Genomic DNA, 17563 nt, shown 5'->3' on the forward strand with positions numbered 1-17563 from the left:
CAATCATTCAGTTTATATAACTTCACACACACTCACACACACTACATACGCTATGCTTCTGTTATAAATTCATAGAAAAGCAACCATACATCAGATTTGCACTGTTCCACTTTTATTTTACTCCATGAAGGAAGGACTACAAAATGGGGAAGGTTTGACACAGGCCACCATAATCCTTTGAGCATACCAGCACATCCACTGGAGCCCTGCCCAGTTGCTATGCCAACCCTGATGGTCCTAGACAGAAGACCATCAACAACCATATGTCAGGAATGCTCTGATGGTGTTTCCTGCTTGGCAGGGGGTTGGACTCAATGGCCCTTGTGGTCTCTTCCAACTCTATGATTCTATGATTTTATGAACAACACAACGGACTGCATACATGAGTGGATTCAACATGTTGTTGTTGTTGTTTAGTCGTTTAGTCGTGTCCGACTCTTCGTGACCCCATGGACCAGAGAACGCCAGGCACTCCTGTCCTCCACTGCCCCCCGCAGCTTGGTCAGACTCATGCTGGTAACCTCGAAAACACTATCCAACCATCTCATCCTCTGTCGCCCCCTTCTCCTTGTGCCCTCCATCTTTCCCAACATCAGGGTCTTCTCCAGGGAGTCTTCTCTTCTCATGAGGTGGCCAAAGTATTGGAGCCTCAGCTTCACAATCTGTCCTTCCAGTGAGCACTCAGGGCTGATTTCCTTCAGAATGGAGAGGTTTGATCTTCTTGCAGTCCATGGGACTCTCAAGAGTCTCCTCCAGCACCATAATTCAAAAGCATCAATTCTTCGGCGATCAGCCTTCTTTATGGTCCAGCTCTCACTTCCATACATCACTACTGGGAAAACCATAGCTTTAACTATACGGACCTTTGTTGGCAAGGTTATGTCTCTACTTCTCAAGATGCTGTCTAGGCCTGTCATTGCCCTTCTCCCAAGAAGCAGGCGTCTTTTAATTTCGTGGCTGCTGTCACCATCTGCAGTGATCATGGAGCCCAAGAAAGTAAAATCTCTCACTGCCTCCATTTCTTCCCCTTCTATTTGCCAGGAGGTGATGGGACCAGTAGCCATGATCTTCGTTTTTTTGATGTTGAGCTTCAGACCATATTTTGCACTCTCCTCTTTCACCCTCAATAAAAGGTTCTTTAATTCCTCCTCACTTTCTGCCATCAAGGTTGTGTCATCTGCATATCTGAGGTTGTTGATATTTCTTCCGGCAATCTTAATTCCGGCTAGGGATTCATCCAGCCCAGCCTTTCGCATGATGAGTTCTGCATATAAGTTAAATAAGCAGGGAGACAAAATGCAGCCTTGTCGTACTCCTTTCCCAATTTTGAACCAGTCAGTTGTTCCATATCCAGTTCTAACTGTAGCTTCTTGTCCCACATAGAGATTTCTCAGGAGACAGATGAGGTGATCAGGCACTCCCATTTCTTTAAGAACTTGCCATAGTTTGCCATGGTCGACACAGTCAAAGGCTTTTGCATAGTCAATGAAGCAGAAGTAAATGTCTTTCTGGAACTCTCTAGCTTTCTCCATAATCCAGCGCATGTTTGCAATTTGGTCTCTGGTTCCTCTGCCTCTTCTAAATCCAGCTTGCACTTCTGGGAGTTCTCGGTCCACATACTGCTTGAGCCTTCCTTGTAGAATTTTAAGCATAACCTTGCTAGCGTGAGAAATTAGTGCAATTGTGCGATAGTTGGAACATTCTTTGGCACTGCCCTTCTTTGGGATTGGGATGTAGACTGATCTTCTCCAATCTTCTGGCCACTGCTGAGTTTTCCAAACTTGCTGGCATATTGAGTGTAGCACCTTAACAGCATCATCTTTTAAAATTTTAAACAGTTCAGCTGGAATACCATCACTTCCACTGGCCTTGTTATTTGCAGTGCTTTCTAAGGCCCATTTGACTTCACTCTCCAGGATGTCTGGCTCAAGGTCAGCAACCACACTACCTGGGGTATATGAGACATCCGTTTCTTTCTGGTATAATTCCTCTGTGTATTCTTGCCACCTCTTCTTGATGTCTTCTGCTTCTGTTAGGTCCTTTCCACTTTTGTCCTTTATTATGGAAATCTTTGTGCGAAATGTTCCTTTCATATCTCCAATTTTCTTGAACAGATCTCTGGTTCTTCCCATTCTATTGCTTTCCTCTATTTCTTTGCATTGCTTGTTTAAGAAGGTCTTCTTGTCTCTCCTTGCTATTCTTTGGAAATCTGCATTCAATTTCCTGTATGTTTCACGATCTCCCTTGCATTTTGCTTGCCTTCTCTCCCCCGCTATTTGTAAGGCCTCATTGGATAGCCACTTTGCTTTCTTGCATTTCCTTTTCATTGGGATGGTTTTCGTTGCTGCCTCCTGTATAATGTTACGAGCCTCCATCCATAGTTCTTCAGGCACTCTGTCCACCAAATCTAAATCCTTAAACCTGTTCCTCACTTCCACTGTGTATTCATAGGGGATTTGACTTAGATTGTATCTTACCGGCCCAGTGGTTTTTCCTACTTTCTTCAGTTTAAGCTTGAATTTTGCTATAAGAAGCTGATGATCTGAGCCACAGTCAGCTCCAGGTCTTGTTTTTGCTGACTGTATAGAGCTTCTCCATCTTTGGCTGCAGAGAATATAATCAATCTGATTTCTATGCTGCCCATCTGGTGATGTCCATGTGTAGAGTCGTCTCTTGTGCTGTTGGAAAAGCGTGTTTGTGATGACCAGCTTGTTCTCTTGACAGAACTCTATTAGCCTTTGCCCTGCTTCGTTTTGATCTCCAAGGCCAAACTTGCCAGTTGTTCCTTTTATCTCTTGACTCCCTACTTTAGCATTCCAATCCCCTATAATGAGAAGAACATCCTTCTTTGGTGTCACTTCTATAAGGTGTTGTAAGTCTTCATAGAATTGGTCAATTTCAGTTTCTTCAGCACCAGTAGTTGGTGCATAAACTTGGATTACTGTGATGTTAAAAGGTCTGCCTTGGATTCGTATCGAGATCATTCTATCATTTTTGAGATTGCAACCCAGTACAGCTTTTGCCACTCTTTTGTTGACTATGAGGGCCACTCCATTTCTTTTACGGGTTTCTTGCCCACAGTAGTAGATATGATGGTCATCCGAACTGAATTCACCCATTCCCGTCCATTTTAGTTCACTGATGCCCAGGATGTCAATATTTATTCTTGCCATCTCATTTTTGACCACCTCCAACTTACCCATGTTCATGGTTCTTACATTCCAGGTTCCTATGCAATATTTTTCTTTACAGCATTGGACTTTCCTTTCGCTTCCAGGCATATCCGCAACTGAGCGTCCTTTCGGCTTTGGCCCAGCCGCTTCATCAGCTCTGGATCTACTTGTACTTGCCCTCCGCTCTTCCCCAGTAGCATGTTGGACGCCTTCCGACCTGAGGGGCTCATCTTCCAGCGTCATAACTTTTATATGCCTGTTGTCTTTGTCCATGGAGTTTTCTTGGCAGGGATACTGGAGTGGCTTGCCGATTCCTCCTCCAGGTGGATCACGTTTGGTCAAAACTCTCCACTATGACCTGTTCATCTTGGGTGCCCTGCTCGGCATAGTTCATAGCTTCTCTGAGTTCTTCAAGCCCCTTCGCCACGGCAAGGCAGTGATCCATGAAGGGGGGATTCAACATGGACTATAACAAAAGAACAGTGATTGGATTCCCCCTCAGGGGGCAGGAAACTGTGACTACCTTTTGTCTTATGAAAATGACTCATGGGGAGGGGGAGAAGGGAACCAGCCAGGTGACAGGACACTCAGGTTACCACCACAACTCCTCCCTCAACCCCTCCTTTCTGTGATGTATGCATGATGTTTCTGGGGGTGGTCTTGATCTACAGGAGGGGAATTTCAAAAGTCTTTATAAGACCTTGCACACCATTTTTTCTGTGTCCTTCCTCTCTCCTGCAAGTGAGGGGAGCACCCTGTTGCAACAGTTCAGTAAAGGCCAAGCCTACAGGCTGCTGTTTTGCTCCAAGTTATCCTGGTTGGTGTCTTTGTTTTTTGTCCAAGGGAGCCCTCGGATTTTTCCGTTAACACTCCGGAACCACTGTAATTATTATTATTATTATTGCAGGAATCTCAGCTGAAGCATCCCTGGCAGAGGGCACAGCAAGACGGTCTTCACTTCTCAGAGAATGGTAGGTGTGGACTGTCTGGTCGTGTGTCTGCAGCAGTGAGCAGAGGAGGAATGGCCACTGGGAGGAGCACGGAGAGAAGGAATGCCATGGTGGCATCTGCAGCAGCCCAACAGGATGCCATCCTCTGCCCCAGCTGCAGCAAAACATGTCTCTCCCGTATCAGTTTCCATAGCCACAGCAGGCGTCACAACTGCCTAAGGGTTTGACTTCACCCCAGAAGGTGTCCTCCTCCATTGGCTCCCGAGATGCACAGATGCGAGCAATAACTGTCAGATGCACAGCATCACTCTGCTTCCCACGGAGTCCTAGTTGTGGAGGCGGAAGGGATCCCCAGAGGTCATCCAGTCCAACTCAGTGGTATCCTGCAGTGCAGGAATCTGAGCTAAAGCATGGCCAGGACAGATGGCCAGGACAGACAGTTTCCCCTAAGATTTAGTCAGAATCTTCTTTCTTGTGACTCGAAGAGTAAGAGAAAACAAGCTTCCTGGTGTCTCTGAAGACAGAAAATATGAAGGGCATGCAGTTAGTTAACCGCCTCTCAGCTCCCACAGCGGCTGTTCCCAGTCCCCTGATGAAATATACTCGGAGTTGAGAGTGGATTTCGTGCTCTTTATTCAGCTCATAGTGGTGAGGAGGAATGGAAGTTCCCCCAGAATGTCTGCTTTATATACATTATTTACACAATGGGCCCCACGTGATTGGCTAATTCCAGGATTCTCCTGTAGGCCAATCAGGTTGTGGATTCCCTTCCACCTGGAGCTGGATTGGGTGGCTCCTGTGGACCAATCAGACTGCTGCATTCTGGGTCCTATTGTTCTAGGACCAATCAGACTGCTGCATTCTGAATCCTATTGTTTTAGGACCAATCAGACCACTGCATTTTGGAACCTGTTCAACTCAGTACAGTGGTGCCTCGCAAGACGAAATTAATCCGTTCCGTGAGGCTCTTCGTATAGCGGTTTTTTCGTCTTGCGAAGCAAGCCCATTGACAGCTTAGCGGATTAGTGCTATTAGCGGTTTAGCGGCTTTTAGCGATCAGCTGTTAAGCGGCTTATCAGCGGATCAGCTGATAAGCGGCTTAGCGGCTTAGGAAAAGGGGGGGGGGGAAGGGAAAAAAACCCGCAGGAACTCGCAAGACATTTTCGTCTTGCAAAGCAAGCCCATAGGGAAATTCATTTTGCGAAGCGCCTCCAAAACGGAAAACCCTTTCGTCTAGCGGGTTTTCCGTCTTGCGAGGTGTTCGTCTTGCGGGGCACCACTGTACATAACATCCATCTTCTATGGGACGGCCCTTCATATATTTGAATTTGGCTGTCAAGTCAGCCATCACTCTCCTCTTTTCCAGGCTAAACATGCCCAACTCCCTCAACCGCTCCTCCTAAGGGCTGATTCTCAAACCCTTGACCATCTCAGTCACCCTCCTCTGCCCACCTTCCAGCCTAGCCACATCCTTCTTAAACTGCAGTGTCCAGAACTTTCAGATGTCCCTTTCAGATGTCCCTATGGGCTGGAGGTGGGCAAATGTTGTCTTCATCTTCAAAAAGGAGGGGGGAGGAGACCCCATCAGCCTTCTGGGTAGGAGGGCAGCTGCCCCCGCATCCCCCATGATTTGGCCTAGCCATTACAGAACCACCCTTCCTGCATAGGGTATATGATTGTTAGGCCCACTGAAATTAATGGGCCAAAGTTAGCCATGACCATTAATTTAAGTAAGTGTGCTCTTAGTAACAAGCAGTTATGTGATAGGTATTTAGAGGTCTTAGATATGTGTTAAATGTTCATAAGTGTACCAGCCAAGCACGTACATAGATCAGCACAGGAAGACCAACCTGAAACCTTTTTGTTTCCCAAACTGAGCAAATGTTTTCTCTGCAAGGTCAAAGTGGAAAAGCCTCCCCATTGTCTTTTCCTTCACAAATCCTGTCTGAAGGGCACATTTAAGATATGAATAGGGTGTGAGCCTGTGACCTGGCTCAGGAACTAAGTATTTATGATTACAAAAGACTGGCCAGGCTCCCCAGGCAATCCAATCAAGTGACCATTAAACAGGTAACTTGGCAGGCAGGAGGTAAACAAAGCACTCAGATTTCTGCTGTAAACTGCCCTTTCTGTGATGTAGATATGATGTATGGAGGGGTGGTCTTGAGCTACACCCCTTCTGTGATGTATGTATGATGTTTCTGGGGGTGGTCTTGATCTACAGGGAATTTAAAATATCTATATAAGGCCTTGTGCGCCATTGTCCTGGGTTCCTCCTCCCTCCTGCGTGCGGTGAGTGAGGACCCTGTTGCAACAGATCAATAAAGATCAGGTTTACTAGCTGCTTTGCTTCTCAATATTCTCAATATTCTCTGGTTGGCCTCTGTTATTTTCTCTTACTGATAGAGGACCTACAAAAGGACTCTATATGGGCTCTTTCCCACAAGGGAAAAGGAGCAGTTTTTCTTATAACAGTTAACAACAACCCATTGTCTTTCAGCATCAAGAATGGACATTAATACGACATCTGTGAATACTGACATCAAATTTGCTTTAAACCCCCCCCCCCCCCAAGTTTCAACGAAGCGTTTCTGTTATGAAATGGCAGAAACAGACATAACTGGGCCGGAAGCTCTTTCTGCCCTGCATATTGTACAATTTGCTTAGGTGACATTGTTCTGCATTTTGGCAGTCGGTGCCTTTTGTCCTTGCGGGAAGAATGTGACATGGATTTAATTTGACATGTGGCGCCCAAACGTTGCAAGCCTTGTGAGGGATAAACCAGGGCAGGAAGCAGCAGGCTCACGTCAGAAACCGCCTCCAGCAGCTCCTCGCCCTCCAGCTCTCCAGACATGCCTTTGCGCCCTTAGAATCCTAGAACTGTAGGGTTGGAAGGGACCCAAGGGTCATCTAGTCCAACCCCTGCAATGCAGGAACCCTTGTTTCATGCAAGGACGAAGCCTGGGTTTTAATGTGCTCTGTGTCTAGGTTTTGCATGTGCTGAAAGGTTTGGGTGTTGGTGATTTCTTTGTTTACATCATTTATATAGTGCCTGTTCAACAAAGTCCTGGCACAACTGGTTATTTTGGGTAAGGTGCAAGAAAGGAGACTGTGGGGTCTTTAGAATACAGGTGAAGCTCGGAAAATTAGAATATCGTGGAAAAGTTCTTTTATTTCAGTAATTCAACTTAAAAGGTGAAACTAATATATGAGATCGACTCATGACATGCAATGCGAGATATGCTTCTACAGTACTTCTCAGAGGTCCAATCTTGCTCGATTTGCAGTCCTTGTTTTGCTGATTTCCTTGAATATTCTCATTTTCTGAGATTGTTAATTTGGGGTTTCCATCAGCTGTACGCCATGATCATCGCAATGATAACAAATCAAGGCTTGACATATCTCGCTTTGCATGTCACACGTCTATCTCATATATTAGTTTCACCTTTCAAGCTGAATTACAGAAATCAAGGAACTTTTCCACGATATTCTACTTTTTTGAGTTTTACCTGTATATGGATTTACTTGCACAGATATACAACCTGAGCATAGGATGGAGGAGCTCACAGCGTCGACTCCCCAGGAGATCTTGCTTCTCTACCAGTCACCGCTTTGGATCCTGCACAGAGCAAGCAGGTCTCTTGGTCTCCATCTCCCAGCTTTCCTTCCAGCCCAGCTCTCTCACACCACCCTGGCCATTGTTCTCCTACCTAACAGGGAGGTGAGGGTGTGGAGGCAAGGTACAGAGCAGCTTCTTTGGCTATGCTAATTGAGGTACGGTACTTACCTAGACAGCATCTTGAGAAGTAGAGACATCACCTTGCCAACAAAGGTCCGTATAGTTAAAGCTATGGTTTTCCCAGTAGTGATGTATGGAAGTGAGAGCTGGACCATAAAGAAGGCTGATCGCCGAAGAATTGATGCTTTTGAATTATGGTGCTGGAGGAGACTCTTGAGAGTCCCATGGACTGCAAGAAGATCAAACCTCTCCATTCTTAAGGAAATCAGCCCTGAGTGCTCACTGGAAGGACAGATTGTGAAGCTGAGGCTCCAGTACTTTGGCCACCTCATGAGAAGAGAAGACTCCCTGGAGAAGACCCTGATGCTGGGAAAGATGGAGGGCACAAGGAGAAGGGGACGACAGAGGACGAGATGGTTGGACAGTGTTTTTGAGGTTACCAGCATGAGTCTGACCAAGCTGCGGGGGGCAGTGGAGGACAGGAGTGCCTGGCGTTCTCTGGTCCATGGGGTCACGAAGAGTCGGACACGACTAAACGACTAAACAACAACAACTTAGCTAGTCAGCCACAGCCATTACCTAAACAAAGGGACTAGTTGGGCAATCTTGTCCATTCAACCCCCACAGATACAGGATCTCAAGCATTAGAAGGGACCTGGGGCAGACTGTAAAAAGGTAAAGGTAAAGAGACCCCTGACCATTAGGTCCAGTCGTGGCCGACTCCGGGGTTGCGGCGCTCATCTCACTTTACTGGCCAAGGGAGCCAGCGTACAGCTTCCGGGTCATGTGGCCAGCATGACGAAGCCGCTTCTGGCAAACCAGAGCAGCGCACGAAACACCGTTTACCTTGCCTCCGGAGTGGTACCTATTTATCTACTTGCACTTTGACGTGCTTTCGAACTGTTAGGTTGGCAGGAGCAGGGACCGAGGAACGGGAGCTCACCCCGTCGTGGGCATTTGAACATGCTGCTTACTGCGAAGCAAACACCAGTGGGGTTTTCTGCGGATTGATGCTTGCTCCGATTCAGTGGTAAAGTGTGAGTGTCCCCAGGAAAAGCGGCAGGACAAACCGAAAACCTCTCTGACCTTCCTTGGCATGGGACAGGCAGAAGCTGGCTGTCGCTGAGTCTGACCTCGTGCTGCTGGGAACCGCCTTGATCAACAGGAACGAGGCTGGGCGTAACTGTTACAAATAAATAAGCACCAGTGACCCTTTCCTGCTCTTAAACTCAGTGCTCCTGTGGATTGGGCGCTGGTGCTGAGTGTCCTACAAGGAACTGTGCGGTGCTGAAAGCCAGGCTGGATTTGCATGCCATGGTGTTCAGTTCCTTAGAGCAGGGGTAGGCAACCTAAGGCCTGGGGGCCGGATCCGGCCCAATCGCCTTCTCAATCCGGCCCGCGGACGGTCTGGGAATCAGCATGTTTTTACATGAGTAGAATGTGTCCTTTTATTTGAAATTCATCTTTGGGTTATTTGTGGGGCCTGCCTGGTGTTTTTACATGAGTAGAATATGTGCTTTTATTTAAAATGCATCTCTGGGTTATTTGCGGGGCATAGGAATTTGGTCATTCCCCCCCCCCCCCCAAATATATAATCCGGCCCACCACATGGTCTGAGGGATGGTGGACTGGCCCACGGCTGAAAAAGGTTGCTGACCCCTGCCTTAGAGGAAAGCAGGCTCTTCTTCACAGGCTGTGCAGTTTGTTGCTAGGGCAAATCATAGGCATTAAGGAAGAAGGAAATGCCATGTTCTGTTCCTGAACCTTTGAAGGTGACTCAGAAACTGTTATGTAGTGAAGTTTCACCCTGGGCCAGCAGGGGGATACTGTATATAGTTTTCACTTAGGTCTGTAGATAGTTTTCACTCAGGTCCACGTCAGTTATTTTAGGCGGGAACTCTGGGCTGTTGTTGCTACAATGTTGACAGCCGGCTGCCTATAAAAGCAGGCCGGCTGAGCTGTTTGCAGTCAGTTCGATTCCAGCTTACAAAATAAAGAGCTACTTGGAGAAATCGCTGTGCCGTCTGCTATGTCAACCCACAACTTAACACTGGCGACGAAGGTGGGATTGATGGACATCAGAGCACAGCCAGATGCGGCCAGCCTCTGACCTGAGCTGAATCACTGAGCTGAATCACAGAGCGAAATCACTGGACAGAACCAATTCAGAGCTGACTGTTCTGGCTAAGAGCACTGTGTTCCATCCATCGCCCTTCACGCCGGCATTGGAATCATGGCTTCACTTGTGCCTCTACCGCCGTTTGTGCCAGCCTCTGAATCATGGGACTCCTACCTCGCTCGGTTCGACTGCTACCTCCAAGCCAACGAGCTGACAGCAGTATCAAAGGATCGGAAGCGGGGCCTATTCCTCAGCCTCTGTGGGCCTGAGGTGTTTGAGACGGCCCGAGCATTGGTTGTGCCTGAAGCAGTCCAGGCAACACCATGGGACACGATCCAAGAGAAGCTCCGCAACCACTATGCACCAAAGCCGTCCAAGATTGCTGCCCGCCATGCGTTCTACCACCGGAACCAGGCAGAGGGGGAGCCAATCAACAACTACACCACCGCCCTGCGACAGGCTGCAATGCACTGTGAGTTCCGAGACTTAGACGATGCCCTGATGGATCGAATCGTCTGCGGGGTCCGGGACATCCATCTGCAACGGCGTCTCCTCGCCAAGCCAGACCTCACGCTACAGAAAGCCATTGAGGAGGCTGTGGCCTCAGAAGCTGCTGAACGCTCCGCCCAGGAGATCCGCAAGTCCAGCAGCCCGCGTCTTGCTAGGGAGCCAGTTCCGGTGCATCATGAAGAGGCCAGCAGTGATGAGGCATCCTCCAGTGAAGACGATGACGTGCACCAGACAAAGCGGGAGCGCAGGAAGTTCCAACAGAAGTCCAAGGGCCAACCGGAATGTGCCGGCTGCGGAGGCAACCATTCCCGTGCCAAGTGTCGATTCAGAGACGCCATCTGTAGGAAGTGTTCCAGAAGGGGCCACATCGCTAAGGTCTGCTGATCGGCTCCGTCTGACACCCCCCCTTCATCGACTCGCAAGTCCAAGTCTTCACTCCAGTCTGCCAAGGAAAGTTGTTTCGCTCTCACCAACTGCCGCTGCCCGTCTGGAACCACGATTGGCCAAACCGACTCGCCTACGCGACGCAAGCTGAACGTCACGGTGCTCATTGAAGGAGCTCCATGTGACATGGAGATCGACACCGGGTCTGCCCTGTCCATCGTGTCATGGAGCACCATCAAAAGACTGGTACCCAGAGTGTCCAAAAGGCAACTCGACTCTCACCACGTACACCTGAGAGACTACCAGGGAAACGACATTCCCGTGGTAGGCGTTGGCCGGTTCCGGATCGCCTTCAAGGATTTTTCGGGCCTGCTCGAAGGTCAGCGGCCAAGCCTCCTAGGGCTAGACTGGTTTGATGCCCTCGGCCTGGAAGTCACCGGCATCAACTGCATCTCTAACGTAGAGACTGAGGGTCTGGTCAAAGACTTTGCCGAGGTTTTCGACGGCACCTTGGGGCAATATACAGGTACGCCCATCTCCTTTAGCCTTGATCCACAAGTCGCCCCCATCAAGCTAAAGCCACACCGGGTTCCCTTTGCTCTCAAGGCTAAGGTGGACGAACAACTGGACAAACTGATTGCCCAAGGAGTTTTGGAGCCGGTTGACCACGCCAAGTGGGAAACCCCCATCGTCACACCTGTCAAGCCAGATGGGTTGGTGAGAATCTGCGCTGACTACAAGTGCACGATCAACAAGGCACTTCAGCAGCACGCTTATCCGGTTCCTGTTGTCCAACACCTGCTGCATTCCCTGGATGAGGGTAAGGTCTTCGCTAAGCTGGACCTTGCCCAAGCCTATCAACAACTGCCAGTCGATGATGCCACTGCTGAAGCCCAGACGATCGTCACCCACCGGGGGGCATTCCGTTGCCGCCGGTTGCAGTTCGGGGTGAGTGTGGCTCCTGGCATCTTCCAAAGCCTTATGGAGCGTCTCCTGCAAGGGCTTCCGGGCGTGGTACCATATTTTGATGACATCTTGGTGTCTGCAGACTCACACCAGCAGCTGTTCGAGCGCCTCCGTGCCGTGCTGACCAGGTTCCAAGAGGCCGGGCTCAAGGTAAAGAAGGAGAAGTGCCAGATCGCCGTTCCACAGGTAGAGTTCCTGGGCTATCTTATCGATGCCTCCGGCCTTCACCCGACCACATCCAAGATCCACGCTATCCAGCAGGCCCCCACCCCAAAGAACAAGACGGAGTTGCAGGCGTTCCTGGGGCTGCTGAACTTTTATAACATGTTCCTGCCCCACAAAGCCACAGTGGCTGAGCCTCTTCACCGACTCCTTAGCACTAAGACGCCTTGGGCCTGGGGTCATCGGGAGACGGCGGCCTTCAACGCGGTCAAGGCTCTCCTTTCATCAGACAGTGTGCTGGCACAGTACAGTGAATCCAGGCCGCTGGTCCTTGCCTGCGACGCCTCACCTTTTGGCATCGGTGCTGTCCTTAGTCACCGTTTTCCAGACGGAAGAGAAGCACCGCTCGCCTACTTTTCCAGGACGCTATCTCCGACGGAACGGAATTACAGCCAGCTCGACAAGGAGGCACTGGCACTTGTGGCTGGAGTGAAGAGGTTCCATGAATACCTCTATGGCAGGACTTTTGACCTCATCACTGACCACAAGCCACTCCTGGGCCTCCTCGCCGGTGATTGTCCAACTCCACCGGTCCTCTCGCCACGCATGCTGCGATGGACTGTTTTCCTGGCTGCCTACCACTACCGGCTCATCCATCGCCCCAGGAAATCGATGGGCCATGCCAACGCCCTCAGCCGTTGCCCTCTTCCAGCATTTGTGGAAGACCCGGCTCCAGCTTCATCGCTCTTTCTGATTGAGGATCTTCCGGCAGCGCCTGTATCGGCTGCCACTGTGGCCTCCGCGTCTGCCCAGGATCGCACCATCAGCCGGGTGCTCAACTGGGTGTGGAGGGGGTGGCCACAAGGGCCTTTTGCATCGGAGTTCCAGCCCTTCGCAACCAGACAACATGAACTCTCAGCTCATCGCGGCTGTCTGCTGTGGGGAGACCGCGTCGTGATTCCCCAGGGACTCCGTCAGCGCGTCCTGGAGGCTCTGCACGTTGGCCACCCGGGAATTGTCAAAATGAAGGCGTTGGCTTGGTGTTACGTCTGGTGGCCTAATATGGACGATGCCATCACTGCCTGGGTGTCCGCCTGTCAAGCGTGCCAAGAGTCGAGGCCTGCACCACCGGCAGCTAAGGGACACACCTGGGAGACGCCAAAGACACCCTGGTCGAGGGTGCACATCGATCTGGCTGGCCCCTTTCACGGCCGGACCTTTATGGTAGTGGTGGACGCCTATTCCAAATGGCTGGAGGTCGCCCTGATGCCCTCCACCACTACTGAGGCCGTCATCCAGGTGCTGCGAGGCCTGTTTGCAACGCATGGGTGTCCTGATGTCCTTGTCTCCGACAACGGACCGCAGTTCACGTCAGGCACGTTTGAGCGGTATCTTTTGGGACTGGGCATCCGCCATGCCCTAACGGCACCCTTTCATCCATCCAGCAACGGGCAAGCGGAAAGAATGGTGCACTCGGCAAAAGAGGCACTGGCGCGCCTGGACCGGGGAGACTGGCATGAGCGGGTCGCCGAATACTTGTTCGTGCAACACATCACCCCTCATGCGGCCACAGGGCGGAGTCCTGCTGAACTGCTTATGGGCCGCTGCCTCAGGTCACCGCTCGACCGGCTACACCCGGACTTTGCCGTGGCTGAACCCCCAGGCTGTGCCAACGCGCCACGGTCATTTGTCCCAGGAAACCAGGTCTTTGCCCGGAACTATGTGGGGGACATTCCTTGGGTGTCAGCCACAGTAGTGGGAGTCACTGGACCTCGCTCGTACCAGGTGGCACTCAAAGACGGACGCTTGTGGCGACGGCACATAGACCAGCTTAGGCACAGGGTTGGGGACTTGGACACTACCGTGGTGCCCCCAACTGCGCTTGCGGCTCAAGAAGAGACACGTACAGATGGCGAGGCCCCACCTACACCTCCCTCGCAAACTGCCAGCGTGGAGCCGAACCAAGCCGCTTCAGAGGGTCTGCCAGACTTACCACAGACTCAGACCACTCCACTTGCGGAGGCTCCACCCACAGCAGCGGATCCAGGGGAGTTGGTTCCAACGCCACCTAGGGTCGCACCACAGCCTCAGCAAGAACTGTGTGGCCCTCTGGACTTGGCTACCAGTCCCCGGCGGTCTGGCAGAGTTTCCAAGCGCCCAACTTATTTAAAGGACTATGTTGTTGGACATGTATCACTGTTGGTCTAAGTATGGGAAATGTAACCGATATGCTTTTGTGCCTAATTGAACCATTACGCGTAGTGCTGTATAGAAGGAAACCATTACGATTGTAACTAACGCCTTATCTCGGTGGGGAGGGGTGTTATGTAGTGAAGTTTCACCCTGGGCCAGCAGGGGGATACTGTATATAGTTTTCACTCAGGTCTGTAGATAGTTTTCACTCAGGTCCACGTCAGTTATTTTAGGCGGGAAACCCTGGGCTGTTGTTGCTACAATGTTGACAGCCGGCTGCCTATAAAAGCAGGCCGGCTGAGCTGTTTGCAGTCAGTTCGATTCCAGCTTACAAAATAAAGAGCTACTTGGAGAAATCGCTGTGCCGTCTGCTATGTCAACCCACAACTTAACAGAAACTACAACTAATCCAGAATGCGGCAGCTAGACTGGGGATTGGGGGCGGCCGCCGAGACCATATAACACCAGTCTTGAAAGACCTACATTGGCTCCCAGTACATTTCCGAGCACAATTCAAAGTGTTGGTGCTGACCTTTAAAGCCCTAAACGGCCTTGGTCCAGTATACCTGAAGGAGCGTCTCCACCCCCATCATTCTGCCCGGACGCTGAGGTCCAGCGCCGAGGGCCTTCTGGCGGTTCCCTCATTGCGAGAAGCAAAGCTACAGGGAACCAGGCAGAGGGCCTTCTCGGTAGTGGCGCCCACCCTGTGGAACGCCCTTCCAGCAGATGTCAAAGCGATAAACAACTACCTGACATTCAGAAGACATCTTAAGGCAGCCCTGTTCAGGGAAGTTTTAAACGTGTGATATTTTACTGTATTTTTGGTTTCTATGGAAGCCGCCCAGAGTGGCTGGGGAGGCCCAGCCAGATGGGCGGGGTATAAATAATAAATTATTATTATTATTATTATTATTATTATTATTATTATTATTATTATTATAACTAGGGACTCTCTAAGGTCGGGTGGTTAACCTGTGGTCCTCCAGCTCTAAGTTCACAAGCCCAGTATTCTGGATCACATGTGTTTTGTAGCCCCCCCCCCCCCCCCGGAATCCTTTTGGGTGGCAGGAACTGAAGCGCCTGTATTCAACCAAAGTGTAAGAATCCTGCAAAGAATTGCAACCAGTTATTTTCCCCAAACCTCAGCACCCAGTGTTTGGCGTGGGTTGACTTGCATCATATGCTCCAGCTGTTTCTGTTGACAGAGGCAATCCCTATTTACTATTCTGGCTTTTGAGAAAGATGTTGTTATAAGAACTTTAAGGTCTTAGATATGTAATAAATGTTCATAAATGTACCAAGCAAACCACATGTCTAGAGCAGCACAGGAAGACAGTCCTGAAACCATTTTGACTCCCAAGCTGACCAAATGATTCTCTGCAAGGAGGGAGGAGGTGAAAAAACCTTCCTAGTTATAGGAATTTAGTAATCACCATTTCAAGGAATGGGCAGACTACCAGGAAAGGCAATCAGATAAGGCATTATCAGATAACCTGGCAGACAGGAAAAACAACAACATTCAAATTTCTGTTGTAGACCACCTTTTCTGTGATGTAGGTATGATGTATCTGGAGGGGTGGTCTTGGGTTACACCCCTTCTGTGATGTATGTATGATGTATGGAGGGGTCTTGAGCTCCAGGGCAGGGAATTTAAAATATCTATGTAAGGGCAAGCACACCTTTGTTTCAGGGTTCCTCCTCCTTTCCTGCAGGTGGTGAGTGAAGACCCTGTTGCAACAGATCAATAAAGATCAGGCTTACTGGCTGCTTTGCTTCTCAGTATTCTCTGGTTGGCCTCTGTTATTTTCTCCTACCAATAGGGAACCTACGTAAGGACTCTACATAAGGGGAAAAGGGCAGATTTTGTTTACAACAATGTTGAGAGCAAAATACTGCTGGCATACACAGGGATGCTAGATCTCTAGAAAGTCACCATCAGAGGCTAGAAGTACATTTGACATACCAACAAAAGTCCTGCCCACCCCCTGAAAATCTAGTGTGTGTAATAACCCTGCAAGGCTTCTCTAAGCAAAGCACTGCCGCAAGGGCTCTTTGTGTCTGCCAGATTCATGCAAACGATAAATTATATTGTTTGTAAGATACACACATTCCTGCAGGTCTAGGCAAAGCAGGACGAGTCTGGGGCAATTTGCAGCTGAGAGAGGAACGGGCCCTCCAACTCTCCGCCTACTTTTTTCACACAAAGTTCCAGAAATGTATTTGCTACACATTTTTATGAACTTTTTAATGAACTTTTTATGAAGTTTTTTATGAACTTGGGACGCAGGTGGCGCTGTGGGTTAAAGCCTCAGCGCCTAGGACTTGCCGATCGAAAGGTTGGCGGTTCGAATCCCTGCGGCGGGGTGCGCTCCCGCTGCTCGGTCCCAGCGCCTGCCAACCTAGCAGTTCGAAAGCACCTCCGGGTGCAAGTAGATAAATAGGGACCGCTTACCAGCGGGAAGGTAAACGGCGTTTCCGTGTGCGGCTCTGGCTCTGGCTCTGGCTCTGGCCAGAGCAGCGATGTCACGCTGGCCACGTGACCCGGAAGTGTCTTCGGACAGCGCTGGCCCCTGGCCTCTTAAGTGAGATGGGCGCACAACCCCAGAGTCTGTCAAGACTGGCCCGTATGGGCAGGGGTACCTTTACCTTTACCTTTTACCTTTATGAACTTAGCATTACCCCACCCTTTTCATGTCTCTCGGACCCACACTGTGGCTGGCAAAGGACGTATCCAAAGATGAAAACAGGGACCTCCTAAGGAAAAGTGGGACATTCTGGGATCAAATCAGAAACCAGGAAAGCTTCTGTAAATCTGGGACTGTCCCCGGAAAATAGGGACACACACAGACAAAGCAAAGGCTCCTGTTTCCAAAAAGGACCGGGGGTGGGGGTGGAGCTGATCTCTCCATCACTTTTAATTGTTCTCTGAGATGTGGAAGGGAGGAAAAAGGAAAACGGGGACATTCTGGGATCAAATCAGAAACTGGGACGGCTTCTGTAATTCTGGGACTGTCCCTGGGAATCTGGTCCACTTGGAGGGCCTAGCGTTTGTGAGGGTGCTTTGCCTCCCGTAGGCAGGTGACACGCCATTCAAGTCTGAGCATGGGGAAAGATGTCTCTTGCATCAAGCGCACATGAATGAAAACACTTTGCATACGATCATGAAGCGCTGGCAGAAATATTCAGGTCTTGATATTTTCACCTGTGAAATCTTGGAGAGCTAGGATAATAGCAATGCAAGAGCTTTTCTCGCACAGTCCCATTGTTAGGTTTGCTGACATCATCTGTCACCTAGAAGCCCTGACAGCCCTGAGCAAAGCGTGATGGCATTTCCTAGGCTGGATGTTAAAAACAAAAACAAAACAAC

The sequence above is a fragment of the Podarcis cretensis genome, assembly GCF_951804945.1.
Source record: "Podarcis cretensis genome assembly, chromosome: 6".
Taxonomy (NCBI): domain Eukaryota; kingdom Metazoa; phylum Chordata; class Lepidosauria; order Squamata; family Lacertidae; genus Podarcis; species Podarcis cretensis.